The sequence below is a fragment of the Rhinatrema bivittatum genome, chromosome 18 (genome assembly GCF_901001135.1).
Source record: "Rhinatrema bivittatum chromosome 18, aRhiBiv1.1, whole genome shotgun sequence".
Lineage (NCBI taxonomy): Eukaryota > Metazoa > Chordata > Amphibia > Gymnophiona > Rhinatrematidae > Rhinatrema > Rhinatrema bivittatum.
This window is the reverse complement of record NC_042632.1, coordinates 52,713,997-52,725,453: the sequence shown is the minus strand read 5'-3', so window position 1 is coordinate 52,725,453 and position 11,457 is coordinate 52,713,997. Positions and strand designations below refer to the sequence as shown.

Genomic DNA, 11,457 nt, shown 5'->3' with positions numbered 1-11,457 from the left:
ATTGTTTATTGTTTGAATGTTTCTGAACTTCTTATTGGATCTGTTTTTTCTTTTGTTTCTCTCTCCTTTTCCTGTTGGTTTCCTGACCAAAAGCAGCCTGGGACAGTTTACTTGCTGGAGGGACTTTCAATTGGAAGAAGGCTCTTGGCAAGCTTAACAGCTCATCATCCTTTTACAAGCTCTGAGAAGCACAATCTTTTCACCTCGTCCATTATTAACCCACAGCTATTGTCAGCTTTTAGACAAAACTTACTACAGCTGTATCAGTCTCTTCAATCTGTGCAGCTACTCTTGCTGCTATTAATCAAGTTGAGTTAGGGAATAGCCTCTGCTATTACTGGCATCAGTAGCATGGGATCTTCTTGGTGTTTGGGTACTTGCCAGGTTTGGCCTCTGTTGGAAACAGGATGATGGGCTTGATGGACCATTTTCTTATGTACCCTCTCATCCACAGTGAGTACTGAATTGTTTTTCATTCAAATAAAATGTTCTTGGTACCAAGAACTGAATTTATCTGATAGCTGAAGCTCTGAAAAGGTTTAACCGACTGACTAGGGTCTCAAGCTAGAGGGCAATACAGTTGTGTTTTCATCATTAGTAAAATGTACACATTAATGGTCCCATTTAAAACTGAGCTAAGGCTTGGCCCAAAAGTAAGTAACTTGGCAAAGTTTATATGCAAGGATTCCAGTTCAAGAACAACTTTGATTCCCTTGAGAGTTGAAGTACCCGTCTTATCTTCCAAGATAAGAAACCAGCACATGTATTGTCCACCAGCATCTTCTGAACTGGCAATGGCACACAACCTTAGAGAATATTTTTTTACTTCCTTAGCTATTAGGGATTATGCTATGGTGTATCTGAAGTTGTGAGACACAGGAATGGAATGAGAATAAGATGCTCAACTCTCCCGTAAGACCAGCCCTACAATTTCAGTTAAAATTTCTTACTTCCTGAATGTCTTGTGTGAAAATTGAACTTCCTAGAAGGGAAAGGCAAGAAGCAACTAAATTTGTTCCATGGACAATTCTGGGTGGAAGGTTTTGGACTTCTCACCCATAGGATACAACACCAGGTGAAGTTAAAATCACGGTGTGTGCAACTTGACTTACAAAAATGCTAGTGCCATAGTATCCAACTGACAGCAAGATGCTGTTTAATCAGCAAAATCCATAGAGATGTAAAACCCCAAGTACCAAAGTCTTTAGTATAATCATTTGCATATTGTCTGATTAACAAAGCACACTGCTTAATCAGCAAGGCCCCTGAGAAAATTAGGTGACTAAAGTAATTCAGGCAACTACAGCAGGAAAATCGGCTACTTAATGTAATTGAGTGGCAGGTACAATAACTTCTTCACCAGGGAAATACTGTAAAGCAATCAGTTTAGGCAGGAGAAGAGGTGGTTGCTAAACTTGTAAAATTTTCAAGATACGTGGGGCGGAATGGGGAGATTTGGAAAGGATCATGTGCTCTGCCTAATGGCTTTGTTTGAATAGTTTTGCACATGAATCAAGGAAGCATCTCCGTATGTTCTGTAGCTGAGTCATCAACTACTGCCTGGCAACTGTTCAATCTTTGATTCTTCAAGGTCCCTTCTATAATTTTTTTTTTTTATTAGCCAAGAAACCAGAGTAATAGAAGCCTACAGGTGACTTTTTGAAATGACAGATGTTGATCTGTGTAGTGTAGAAAAAGTGACTCTAGGTCCTAGAAGTTTTGAAAATACAATTTATTTCGCAAACATGATATTCCCAAGAGCATAGGTGTGATCTAGTGCAGTGTTCCCCTTCCATGTCTTGGATATATCCCTGAGCAGTAGGCGTATGCATGGGAAAGTTTTTCATTTTGCTTAATTTTTTTTAATTATTTTAAGCTTCCAGTATAGTTTTTAGTGTTCAGTAATTCCAAACCATGTGCACTATATCAAATAGTGTGAACTATTTCAATTTAGTGTATGCTAACTCAGTTAATATGCATGAAAAATGATAAAAGCTGCCTCCCCAAAAAATCTGTTTTTGTCATTTCTAATTAAAATAATATGATGTTTCAAATGAAAGCCCATCTGACTAGTCTGGTTTTCAGGACAGCCACAATATATTTAATGCACTGCTGCCATTGTATTCAAATGCATCTCTTGCATATTCATGGTGGCTATGCAGAAAACCAGGCTGGCTAATGGTTCCCAAGGACTGGGATTGACCGGTCAAGGGATTAGATCAGTGAACCTCTGGAATGTCAATGCAAATCCATTTTACCATTGGCTCTCAAGGAAACCTTACCCAAGTCCTTGATGTTTCATGTGTGAAACATAAGCTTTCATATCTTTTTGGCAGCTCTGAGAGATCTAATGAGCAGCCTGGAGAAAAGCATGCTAAATCAAGACATAACTTTTTATTTAAAATTTGCTTTCTCTGGCTATGTTTTACCAAGACAGGAGCATGAGTCGTGGTGGTAGGCCCTTTGAAATTGGCCAACGTTTGATCTAGCCAAGCTGAAATTTCCTTCTAAAAATGTGATGGAAAAGTTCTGCCCCGAGGGAACTGCAGAGCTGTATGCAGCTTACACAACTCAGGTTGATTGATACCATTGCCAGGGACAGAACCTACATTTGGCTTGAAATACATCATGTTGGATGGCTGCAGCTACTAGATGGCAGATTTGTAGGTTGCAAAATTGTATCTTTCACTCATGTTAAAAAAAAAAGTTCCAGTTTTACATTTGGCCAAATATTCACTGAAAAAAAATGCGAACCTTTCACTGCATAAGAGTTAGCATATAAAATATTTATGTGCTATAGTTTGAATTGAGAGAATTTTTTACATAACCTTCTCTGTCTTTTATTCTACACTACAGTACCCTAGAAATTAAATACCACTTTAAAAAAAAGTTGAAAATTATGCATTATTCCTCCTTTAAAAAACAAAAAATGAAGTATGAAGGTTTGATGATGTAATTTGAAGCCTTCAATGTAGCATTATAGTCCTCTTACTGAACGGGGCAAATCATTTTTCATAGCCATGGAAAAATCCTCTTAAGTTTTACCTTTACTGGTGCCTTATAAACAAAGCATTTCTCCCTGTATCAAAAGATTCCCACTTCACCCTCTGTTTTGGAGGCACTGTACTTTTCCATAGATTTCATAAGTCTAAAATGTCTGCAAACGTCAGAAACATGGTTATTGTTATGCCTTAGGAACCAAATATTTACACATTAATGGCACCCAAGCTTTATATAGGAGTCCTGCTTAGATGACAATCAATGAGTTTCATGCAGTGAGGAATGATGGGATGAGTATGCTGCAGTTAGTTTGATTAGTATAGATTTATGATTTATTAATGAAATTAAAATATTTTACAATCACATGGGGACAGAACATACTCACACAATGTATGCATCTATCTTCCCATAGTCAAAATTCAATCATCAGGTCTGCCAGAGTCAGCTACTCTGTCTTTGTTACTTTCAGTGGCACTACTGGTAGGTGATCCATATCTAGCTATGGAAAATCACAGCAATTTTGTAAATGCTATTGAAAGCAAAAATATATGTAGTGGAAAATAAATGCAAAGTGGTACTTCTTTTGGAGTAAGCATCATCCTAAATGACAATTGGTAGGGGTTAAGAAAAGATGTCCTGGTCATCAGAATGTCTGGTTAAAGCACATTCATTATCTTGACGATATGTGTTGAAGACTATTAACCATGCATGTTTCATATATTATTACAACTTGTCATTAAGTTAAATGTATTTGATTGTTATTCTTTTACCTTGTTGAAATTTGGGTTTGTTTAAATTAATTCTGTTTATTGAAGTATGTTTTATTATGTTGTAACTTGCCTTGGCTACTCATGAAAAAGGTATGGGCTAAATAACTTATTACTGTTTCATGTTTTATTGGAAAACTAAAATAATGCATGCTAAATCATCGAATTAGAACTGTGTAAGCTGAAAAAGGTATCTGTGGGGTTGGTTATGCTTGAGAGGTTCAGGGGTGTGAGGTTGTTAGGGGTGGTTGGGTTGGAAGGGGAGGAAAGGTGTATATGATAATGTTTTATAATGTATATGAAATTGCAGGATATTAAGTCAATGTAATAAGTGTCCCTTCTACTAAATATGATCCTCTTTCAGAGGAAGGCAATAATGCTGCACTTTCAGCTAGAATCATGTATAACATTAATTGCCTCAGGAGGAGATTTGCATTGTAGTTAATTAGTTGGTGACTTTTTTTTTTTTTGCAGCTTCCAACATCCTATGTTTTAAAAGTTATGGCATTCAGCTGCCTAGACAATGAGCCACCTTGCTTCTGCTCTTGAGAAATGCCCCATTACGTTCACACCCAGATCCCTAACTGGATTGAGAAAATGAATTGGAATTTAAGTCCATTCACTTCCGTATGATATTTGTTCTCTACACTTGCTCTCTCTGTATGTGATCTCATTTGCATCGTTGAAATGACAAGACTTCACTTTCTCATGCTTATTATCTTGAGGGAAAAAAAAAGGCATTGAGCAAAAGCTGGTAATGGAAAAGCTTTTAACCCTATGGGACTGTGGGCGGTCTTTGTCCATTGCTTTTATTCCACTGACATGTTGTTTAACTTAGTATTTTCTTGAGTTACAGAAATGTCTAAATTCTTGTTTGAAAAATAAAAAGACTTCCATGGTTGAATTCACTTACAGTCGGCAGGTCTCAAAATAGCATCTTTTATTGTACTACAGTTCTTATCTTCTATAAAGTTAAGTTTCTTGAGCTGGTTGACAGCCTGTGTCTCAGGGGAAGCTAAAGTAGTTTTAAGGTGTTCTCATTGTCAACACGCACTGGATACCAGCTCACAGGGGGAAAAAAACACCACAAAAAAACTTTACACGAGGACTCATGCTGACATTTCTTCCCCCCCCCCCCCCCCCCCCCCCCAAAAAAAATGTATTTAGCAGACTTTACTAAATGATAGCTGTGCAGCCCGCGTGCTGCTCTGTAAAGACAAAAAAACTTACTGAATTATGCCATTTTGAAAAGTTCTCAGCTTCCTCCTCCTCACTAGCTTTGTTCTGAAAAAGAAAGAGAGACACGGTAGTACTGGATGCCTCTGAAGCAGCCGTTCCTAACCCCGGCCTGGTCAAGTTTTCAGGCTTCCCAGAATCAGACAAGATATACCTAACAGACATTCAATTTCCCGAGCCTAGCTGGTGCCATTCTGTAGGCCATAAATTAACAATGGCACCAGACTCAGCCTGCCACCAATGGATCACTTCAGGCCCATGAAAAAATTTTCAACCAAAGAATAAAAGGCCTAGGAGTGAGGAGGAGGAACAGGAGAGGACCTGAGAGTGGGGTGGGCGTTTTTTTGGCTGGATACACAGTTTGGATTTTTTTTTTCATGTTAATGAAACATGCAAATATACAGTATCTTATGCATTGTATTTATCCACCTTTCAGCATTTTAAAGCAGATTACATTTAGGCACTGTAGGTATTTTTTTGTCCCTGGAGGACTCACAGTGAATATGCATGAGAGAGATTTGCACGCACTGCCTCTATTTTATGCAAATAAATTTACACGGATAACAAGCCAGCGCGTGCCGTGCTCACCTTTAAAATGTGGATTTGTGAGCGTAAATCTTGGTCCTGTCCTAGAACACCCATGCCCCGCCCCCTTCTTGACCCGTGCGCACTTCACGGCTTCTTAAAATGCACGTTGCTCGTACGTGGCCCGCAGACGTGTGTATGTGGCTATTTTTGCATGAACAATGCTTTTAAAACTGACCCAGTAGAGGGCAAACATGCTCCCTCGCTCTGTCTTGGCTCTCTTGGAGAGCTTTTAAAATCAGCTCGTGCTAGATTCTACTTTGCCACAGTTTAGCCCGTAGATGTAAACCACAGAGTTTTCTAATGTTACCACATGCAGAGTTGACAATGTTCTTGAAGTTTAAAGAAGCATCTTGTGACCTCTCTGGAAGTCTTCAGTGACTTGACTTTGAAACCTGGTTGGGAGTTAACGCCTTCAGGCTCCTTCGCTCTACCGTTTTGCCTCACAGCTGATTGTATTCATGCTTCGTGGGGACCCAGATGCAAAGCCTGATGAGAGAAGGCTTGTAGGAAAGGCATGGAACCAAGTTAAATTGTTATTGCTATAGATGGGCATGCTGAAGCTATGTTTTACTGTAACCTCTTCATTCCTCCGCCACTCGATTGGGTGAACGTTTTACCCCTTCCCGGCCGGTGGAAACGGTGCAAATCAGAAGAGGTGCGGAATGTCATGCGTCTAATTAATCTTCTGAAAGTTGAAAAGGTCGGTGCACAGTAGATACCGTCAGAGGAAGGTCTGTGCCCCGAACATGCTCCTACGGTGCCTCATCAACTGGAACAAAACAAAAAAAAAAAAAAGAGAGAGAGGAGAATTTATTCAATATTCCTAAATCAGAAACCAGGAAATTGTGAAAGGGCCAGATTATAAACGGTGGATCAGCAGCAAGCAAACAGTCTCAAGTTTTCCACTGCACTGCTGGGAAGGACAAAACATGGTGCTGCATTAGTAGAGAATGCGCTACATAATCTGCTGTGCCGAGAGAAGGGAGAGTGAAGTGTGGTGCTACAGAGCACCCATCAGGTGATCCCCAAGGACCAGGTCCTTAAGGATACCCTAATAGGTCAGGTTTTCAGGATAACCACAGTTAATATGCATGAGATATTTGCACACCTCATGCATATTCACTGCGAATATCCTGTTAGGGAGAGGGATGAGGATCAGTGTTGCATTGAATGCCTACGGCTGGACCAGACGTGCCTGTTTTTAGCTCAATGAGAGACACAAATGATGAGGCCGATGTTTAAAAAAAAGATACGTTTCTAAATTTAGGCAGCTAAGTTAGGCACCTATTTTAAGCTAAAACTTATTTTTTTTAAATCTACTTTATTTATATTCTACTTTTCAGCATTTTAAAGCAGATTACATTCAGGCACTGTAGGTATTTTTCTGTCCCCGGAGGACTCACAGTGAATATGCATGAGAGAGATTTGCACGCACTGCCTCTTTTATGCAAATATATCTAATGCATATTCATTGTGGATTTTCTGAAAACCAGGCCTGTTTGTGCCTCTGGAGGACTGGAGTTGGCCACCCCTGGTATATGATAACTTCAGCTGGCTTATAAATCACAGACAAGCATTACAAGGCCTGATATCAAACCAAATGGATAAAACCCAACACACAATTTGTGGGGGATGTGCTTTTGTTTGAAATAAAACAGGATATTTATCTGAATAAGTGCCTCTCCTTAGCTGCATAATTCGGAATCTAGGCAGATAAGTGTGCACAAATGACATACACATGAATTTTAACTTCCAACTATAAGGGAATACATGAGTAGATTTTACACGTGTAAAATTAGACGCATTTACCCTCCCTCTCCCCGCGTAAGTCGGCTTTTACGCATATAAGTTAGAAAACCTCCTAACATGCTCATGGCAATTAAATTACCAGTTCTCAACACCTTCCTGGATTTTCAGCCTGAAGTTCCCCGACTTTATCCTGAACCCCACCCAGACACTATTTTACTTTTAAAACTTATTCCAGAATTTGCGCAGGAGTAAATATATATGGGAACAAGGTGCCACATTTACATACTTAAATTGCTTATAAGATAGTAACTTATTCGCATAAAATATTGGCCCCACTCCTTTTTTACATATGCAAATTTACTCAAGGATCCTGTATGTTGAGGTTTCTCAAATAGCACACCTTCATGTATATGCTATTTTACAACTCCCACAATGATGTCACCAAAATGTATGTGAATATACAACCAATATCAAAATTATTTTACACATAATTGCTATTTTTTACGTATGCAGATTTTGAAAATTCACTTTGTGTGTAAATTGTTTTCAAAATCAGGCCCTTTTGGAGGCATTTCATCTGTGGTGGATAAAGGTGAACCAGTAGATGTGGTGTATTTGGATTTTCAGAAGGTGTTTGGAAGAGTCCCTCATGAGAGGCTTCTAAGAAAAACTAAAAAGTCATGGGATAGGAGGTGATGTTCTTTTGTGGATTACAAATTAGTTAAGACAGGAAACAGAGAGTAGGATTAAATGGTCAATTTTCTCAGTGGAAAAGGGTAAACAGTGGAGTGCCTCAGGGATCTATACTTGGACCAGTGCTTTTCAATATATTTATAAATGATCTGGAAAGGAATACGAGGTTATCAAATTTGCAGATACAAAATTATTCAGAGTAGTTAAATCACAAGCGGATTGTGATAAATTGCAGGAGGACCTTGTGAGACTGGAAGATTGGGCATCCAAATGGCAGATGAAATTTAATGTGGACAAGTGCAAGGTGTTGCACATAGGGAAAAATAACCCTTGCTGTAGTTACACGATGTTAGGTTCCATATTGGGAGCTACCACCCAGGAAAAAGATCTAGGCATCATAGTGGTTAATACTTTAAAATCGTCGGCTCAGTGTGCTGCAGCAGTCAAAAAAGCAAACAGAATGTTAGGAATTATTAGGAAGGGAATGGTGAATAAAACAGAAAATGTCATAATGCCTCTATATAGCTCCATGGTGAGACTGCACCTTGAGTACTGTGTACAGTTCTGGTTACCACATCCCAAAAAGGATATAGTTGCACTGGAGAAGGTACAGAGAAGGGCAACCAAAATAAAGGGGATGGAACAGCTCCCCTGAGGAAATACTGAAGAGGTTAGGACTTTTCAGCTTGGAGAAGAGACGGCGGAGGGGGGATATGATAGAGGTCTTTAAGATCATGAGAGGTCTTGAACGAGTAGATCGGAATCTGTTATTTACACTTTAGGATAATAGAAGGACTAGGAGGCATTCCAAGAAGTTAGCAAGTGGCACATTTAAGATTAATCAGAGAAAATTCTTTCACTCAACGCACAATTAAGCTCTGGAATTCATTGCCAGAGGATGTGGTTAGTGCAGTTAGTGTAGCTGGGTTTAAAAAAAGATTTGAATAATTTCTTGGAGAAGTCCACTAACTGCTATTAATCAAGTTGATTTAGGGAATGGCCTCTGTTATTAATTGCATCAGCAGCATTGGATCTTCTTAGTGTTTGGGTACCTGCCAGGTACTTGTAGCCTGGATTGTCCACTGTTGGAAACAGGATGCTGGGCTTGATGGACCCTTAGTCTGACCCAGCATGGCAATTTCTTATGTTCTTATGAATTCACCATGCGGTCTGATGTATCTTTTCTATGATTTGTAAAAACTTTTGAAGAGTCTCATTACCTCTTTCCAGAAAACCTACTGATGCTAATGGCTTGCTCCGCTTCCAAAGTGGTCATCACAAGTGCTCTAAAGAGTCTGCCAGCTTCTGTGACCAGGCGTATGCATCACAAAAGAAGAATGCAAAAGATATGAGAACTCTGTAGTTCACAAGTATCCAAAGACCTGTATGAAACAATTGTTCACACGAACATTATATTGTCACCAGATTTACCCCAGCAATCTCCGCCTGATGATAGGATTACTTGCATAGTACTGTTCTCCCCTCAGGTTGGACAGATTCAGACACTAGCATGTACTACTACTCACAGCTACATCCCATTTTAAGAGCACCCAACTCCCCCTCCCCCCCTCACGTCATTTACACATGGCTCTAACATTAGAAAAACAGTGGTTTGGTCAGAATTTTCCTTGATTGCTCTTACATGTACAATTTATGGAGAACACTCACTGTGTAAACATTGTGCTATTTGGGGGATTACTTTGAACAATCAGTCCCTTCTACTGGCTTAACTACTAAACTCTGCCAATCAGTGGGGGTTGTTTATGTAAGTCTGTGCCCCTGTGGGAAGCTGTACGTGGGCAAGAGAACATGAGAGTTGCCTTAAACATCAGCGCCTAACAGCCCCATTAGTCACTTATAGGAGCTCCAGGATGCATTTTCTGAATCGAGATATTTTGTTTTGAACAAGTTGCTCTGCTATGGCATGGTGAAGTCTTCTCATCCGTTTATTGTGGATGGAATAAGGGTGGGTTTAATCATCTGCAGTCCTGATCAGACTGCACACCAACTGAGACTTCTTTATTTTTGAATAATCTTTACAGCATTTCAGGTAGGCAACATGTTTGTAAATTCAGATTTTTTTCTTCTTTTCCTTTTGGTCATTTGTGCTCTGCAACGGAAGTTACACCTGCATGTCTCCTGCTATCCTGTTAGATGTTTTGACCGCCGCCCTATCGACATCCAGTTCATCAGTTGTCATGCCCCGATGTCCCTGGACTTAAAACTGTTGGTTGAGTGACCTCAAACTCCATTTTCAACCCTGACACAGTGGTCTTCTTGGCCAGATTCTACATTGCACCAGTTAACTCGTTGACATTTTTTTCCCCCTGAAGAAGGCGCCTGCTGAAACAATGGATGGCGGGGTTTGGTGATGTTTTCCCTTGGACACGGTTGGGTTTGTATTGGACTAGCAATCGTATAAAAACCTAAGAACTATAGGGGTAGATTTTAAAAAGCCTATGCGCGCCGGGCCGATTTTAGAAAGGCCCAGCGCTGCTTGTAAAGCCCTAGGGCACACGTATGTCCCGGGGCCAGAGGTCTCTGGCACAGCGGCCATTTACCGCTGTGTTGGAGGATTGCGTGCCGGCAGGCTGCCGGTGCATCAGGTAAAATAAAGGTCAGGGGGGGATTAGGATAGGGCTAGGAAGTTCCCTCCGAGGCCGCGGGCATCGGCACGCGCAAGTTGCACAATTGTGCACCCCCTTGCGCCCGCTGACCTCCGATTTTATAACATGCGTGCACCTGCGCAACCTTTTAAAGTCTACCCCATAGTGCGCTAAATGATTGATACCTCCCCCAAGCTATTTTGGCTGTCAGGTGCACCACAGCCCGGGATTTTGTATCTGAAACCCTCACTATCCCTATTTAAATTTTTAAGATTTTGATCTTTGGTGCTTGCATAAGCATTCTTGGCTACCTCTTTTATTTGAGGTTTCAGACGACCCTCTTTTTCTCTCTTTGCTTTACAAGACCAAACAGAGTTAAAATGGTTTCATTTAAACCAATTACCAGGAGAGATGGAACTTAAAACAAATCGTAATTAGTGGACTTAGCTTTCATTTGAAGGTCATGCAATGCTAATCATCATTTTCACCTTTTGCCCTCCACTTTCTCAGGTGGCATTTTCCCTGTTGGCACAGAAAGAAATTAATCTATATTATACACAGTTTATAAAATGAATATTTTGATAGGAAAAAAATAATCTTTGCAGTGCTGTCAGCACTTTGATTAATTTGGTCAGATAGCTATTGGTCTCATTAATTAATTTAAAAAAAATCTTTCCAAACATCACCAAAACATTTTTGAACCTGATAACACAGAATGGTGGTGAAACAATTTTTGGCAGACATTAAAAAATATATAGTGTATGTGTCACCATCACTCGTCACTATTATAGCAGGCTATCCTTACCAAAATAAATGAT

The 11,457-nt window shown here is 39.8% G+C and overlaps 1 long non-coding RNA gene across 1 annotated transcript; it reads right to left on the bottom strand.

Annotated features, from left to right (window-relative positions):
* Positions 1–4,996: 4,996 nt before the first annotated feature.
* Positions 4,997–11,163, bottom strand: LOC115080073. The gene is made up of 3 exons (XR_003853501.1): positions 11,128–11,163; positions 5,592–6,360; positions 4,997–5,051 (listed from the first exon to the last, which is right to left on the bottom strand). It is a non-coding gene; the product is annotated as an uncharacterized LOC115080073 (long non-coding RNA).
* Between the last annotated feature and the right edge of the window lie 294 nt (positions 11,164–11,457).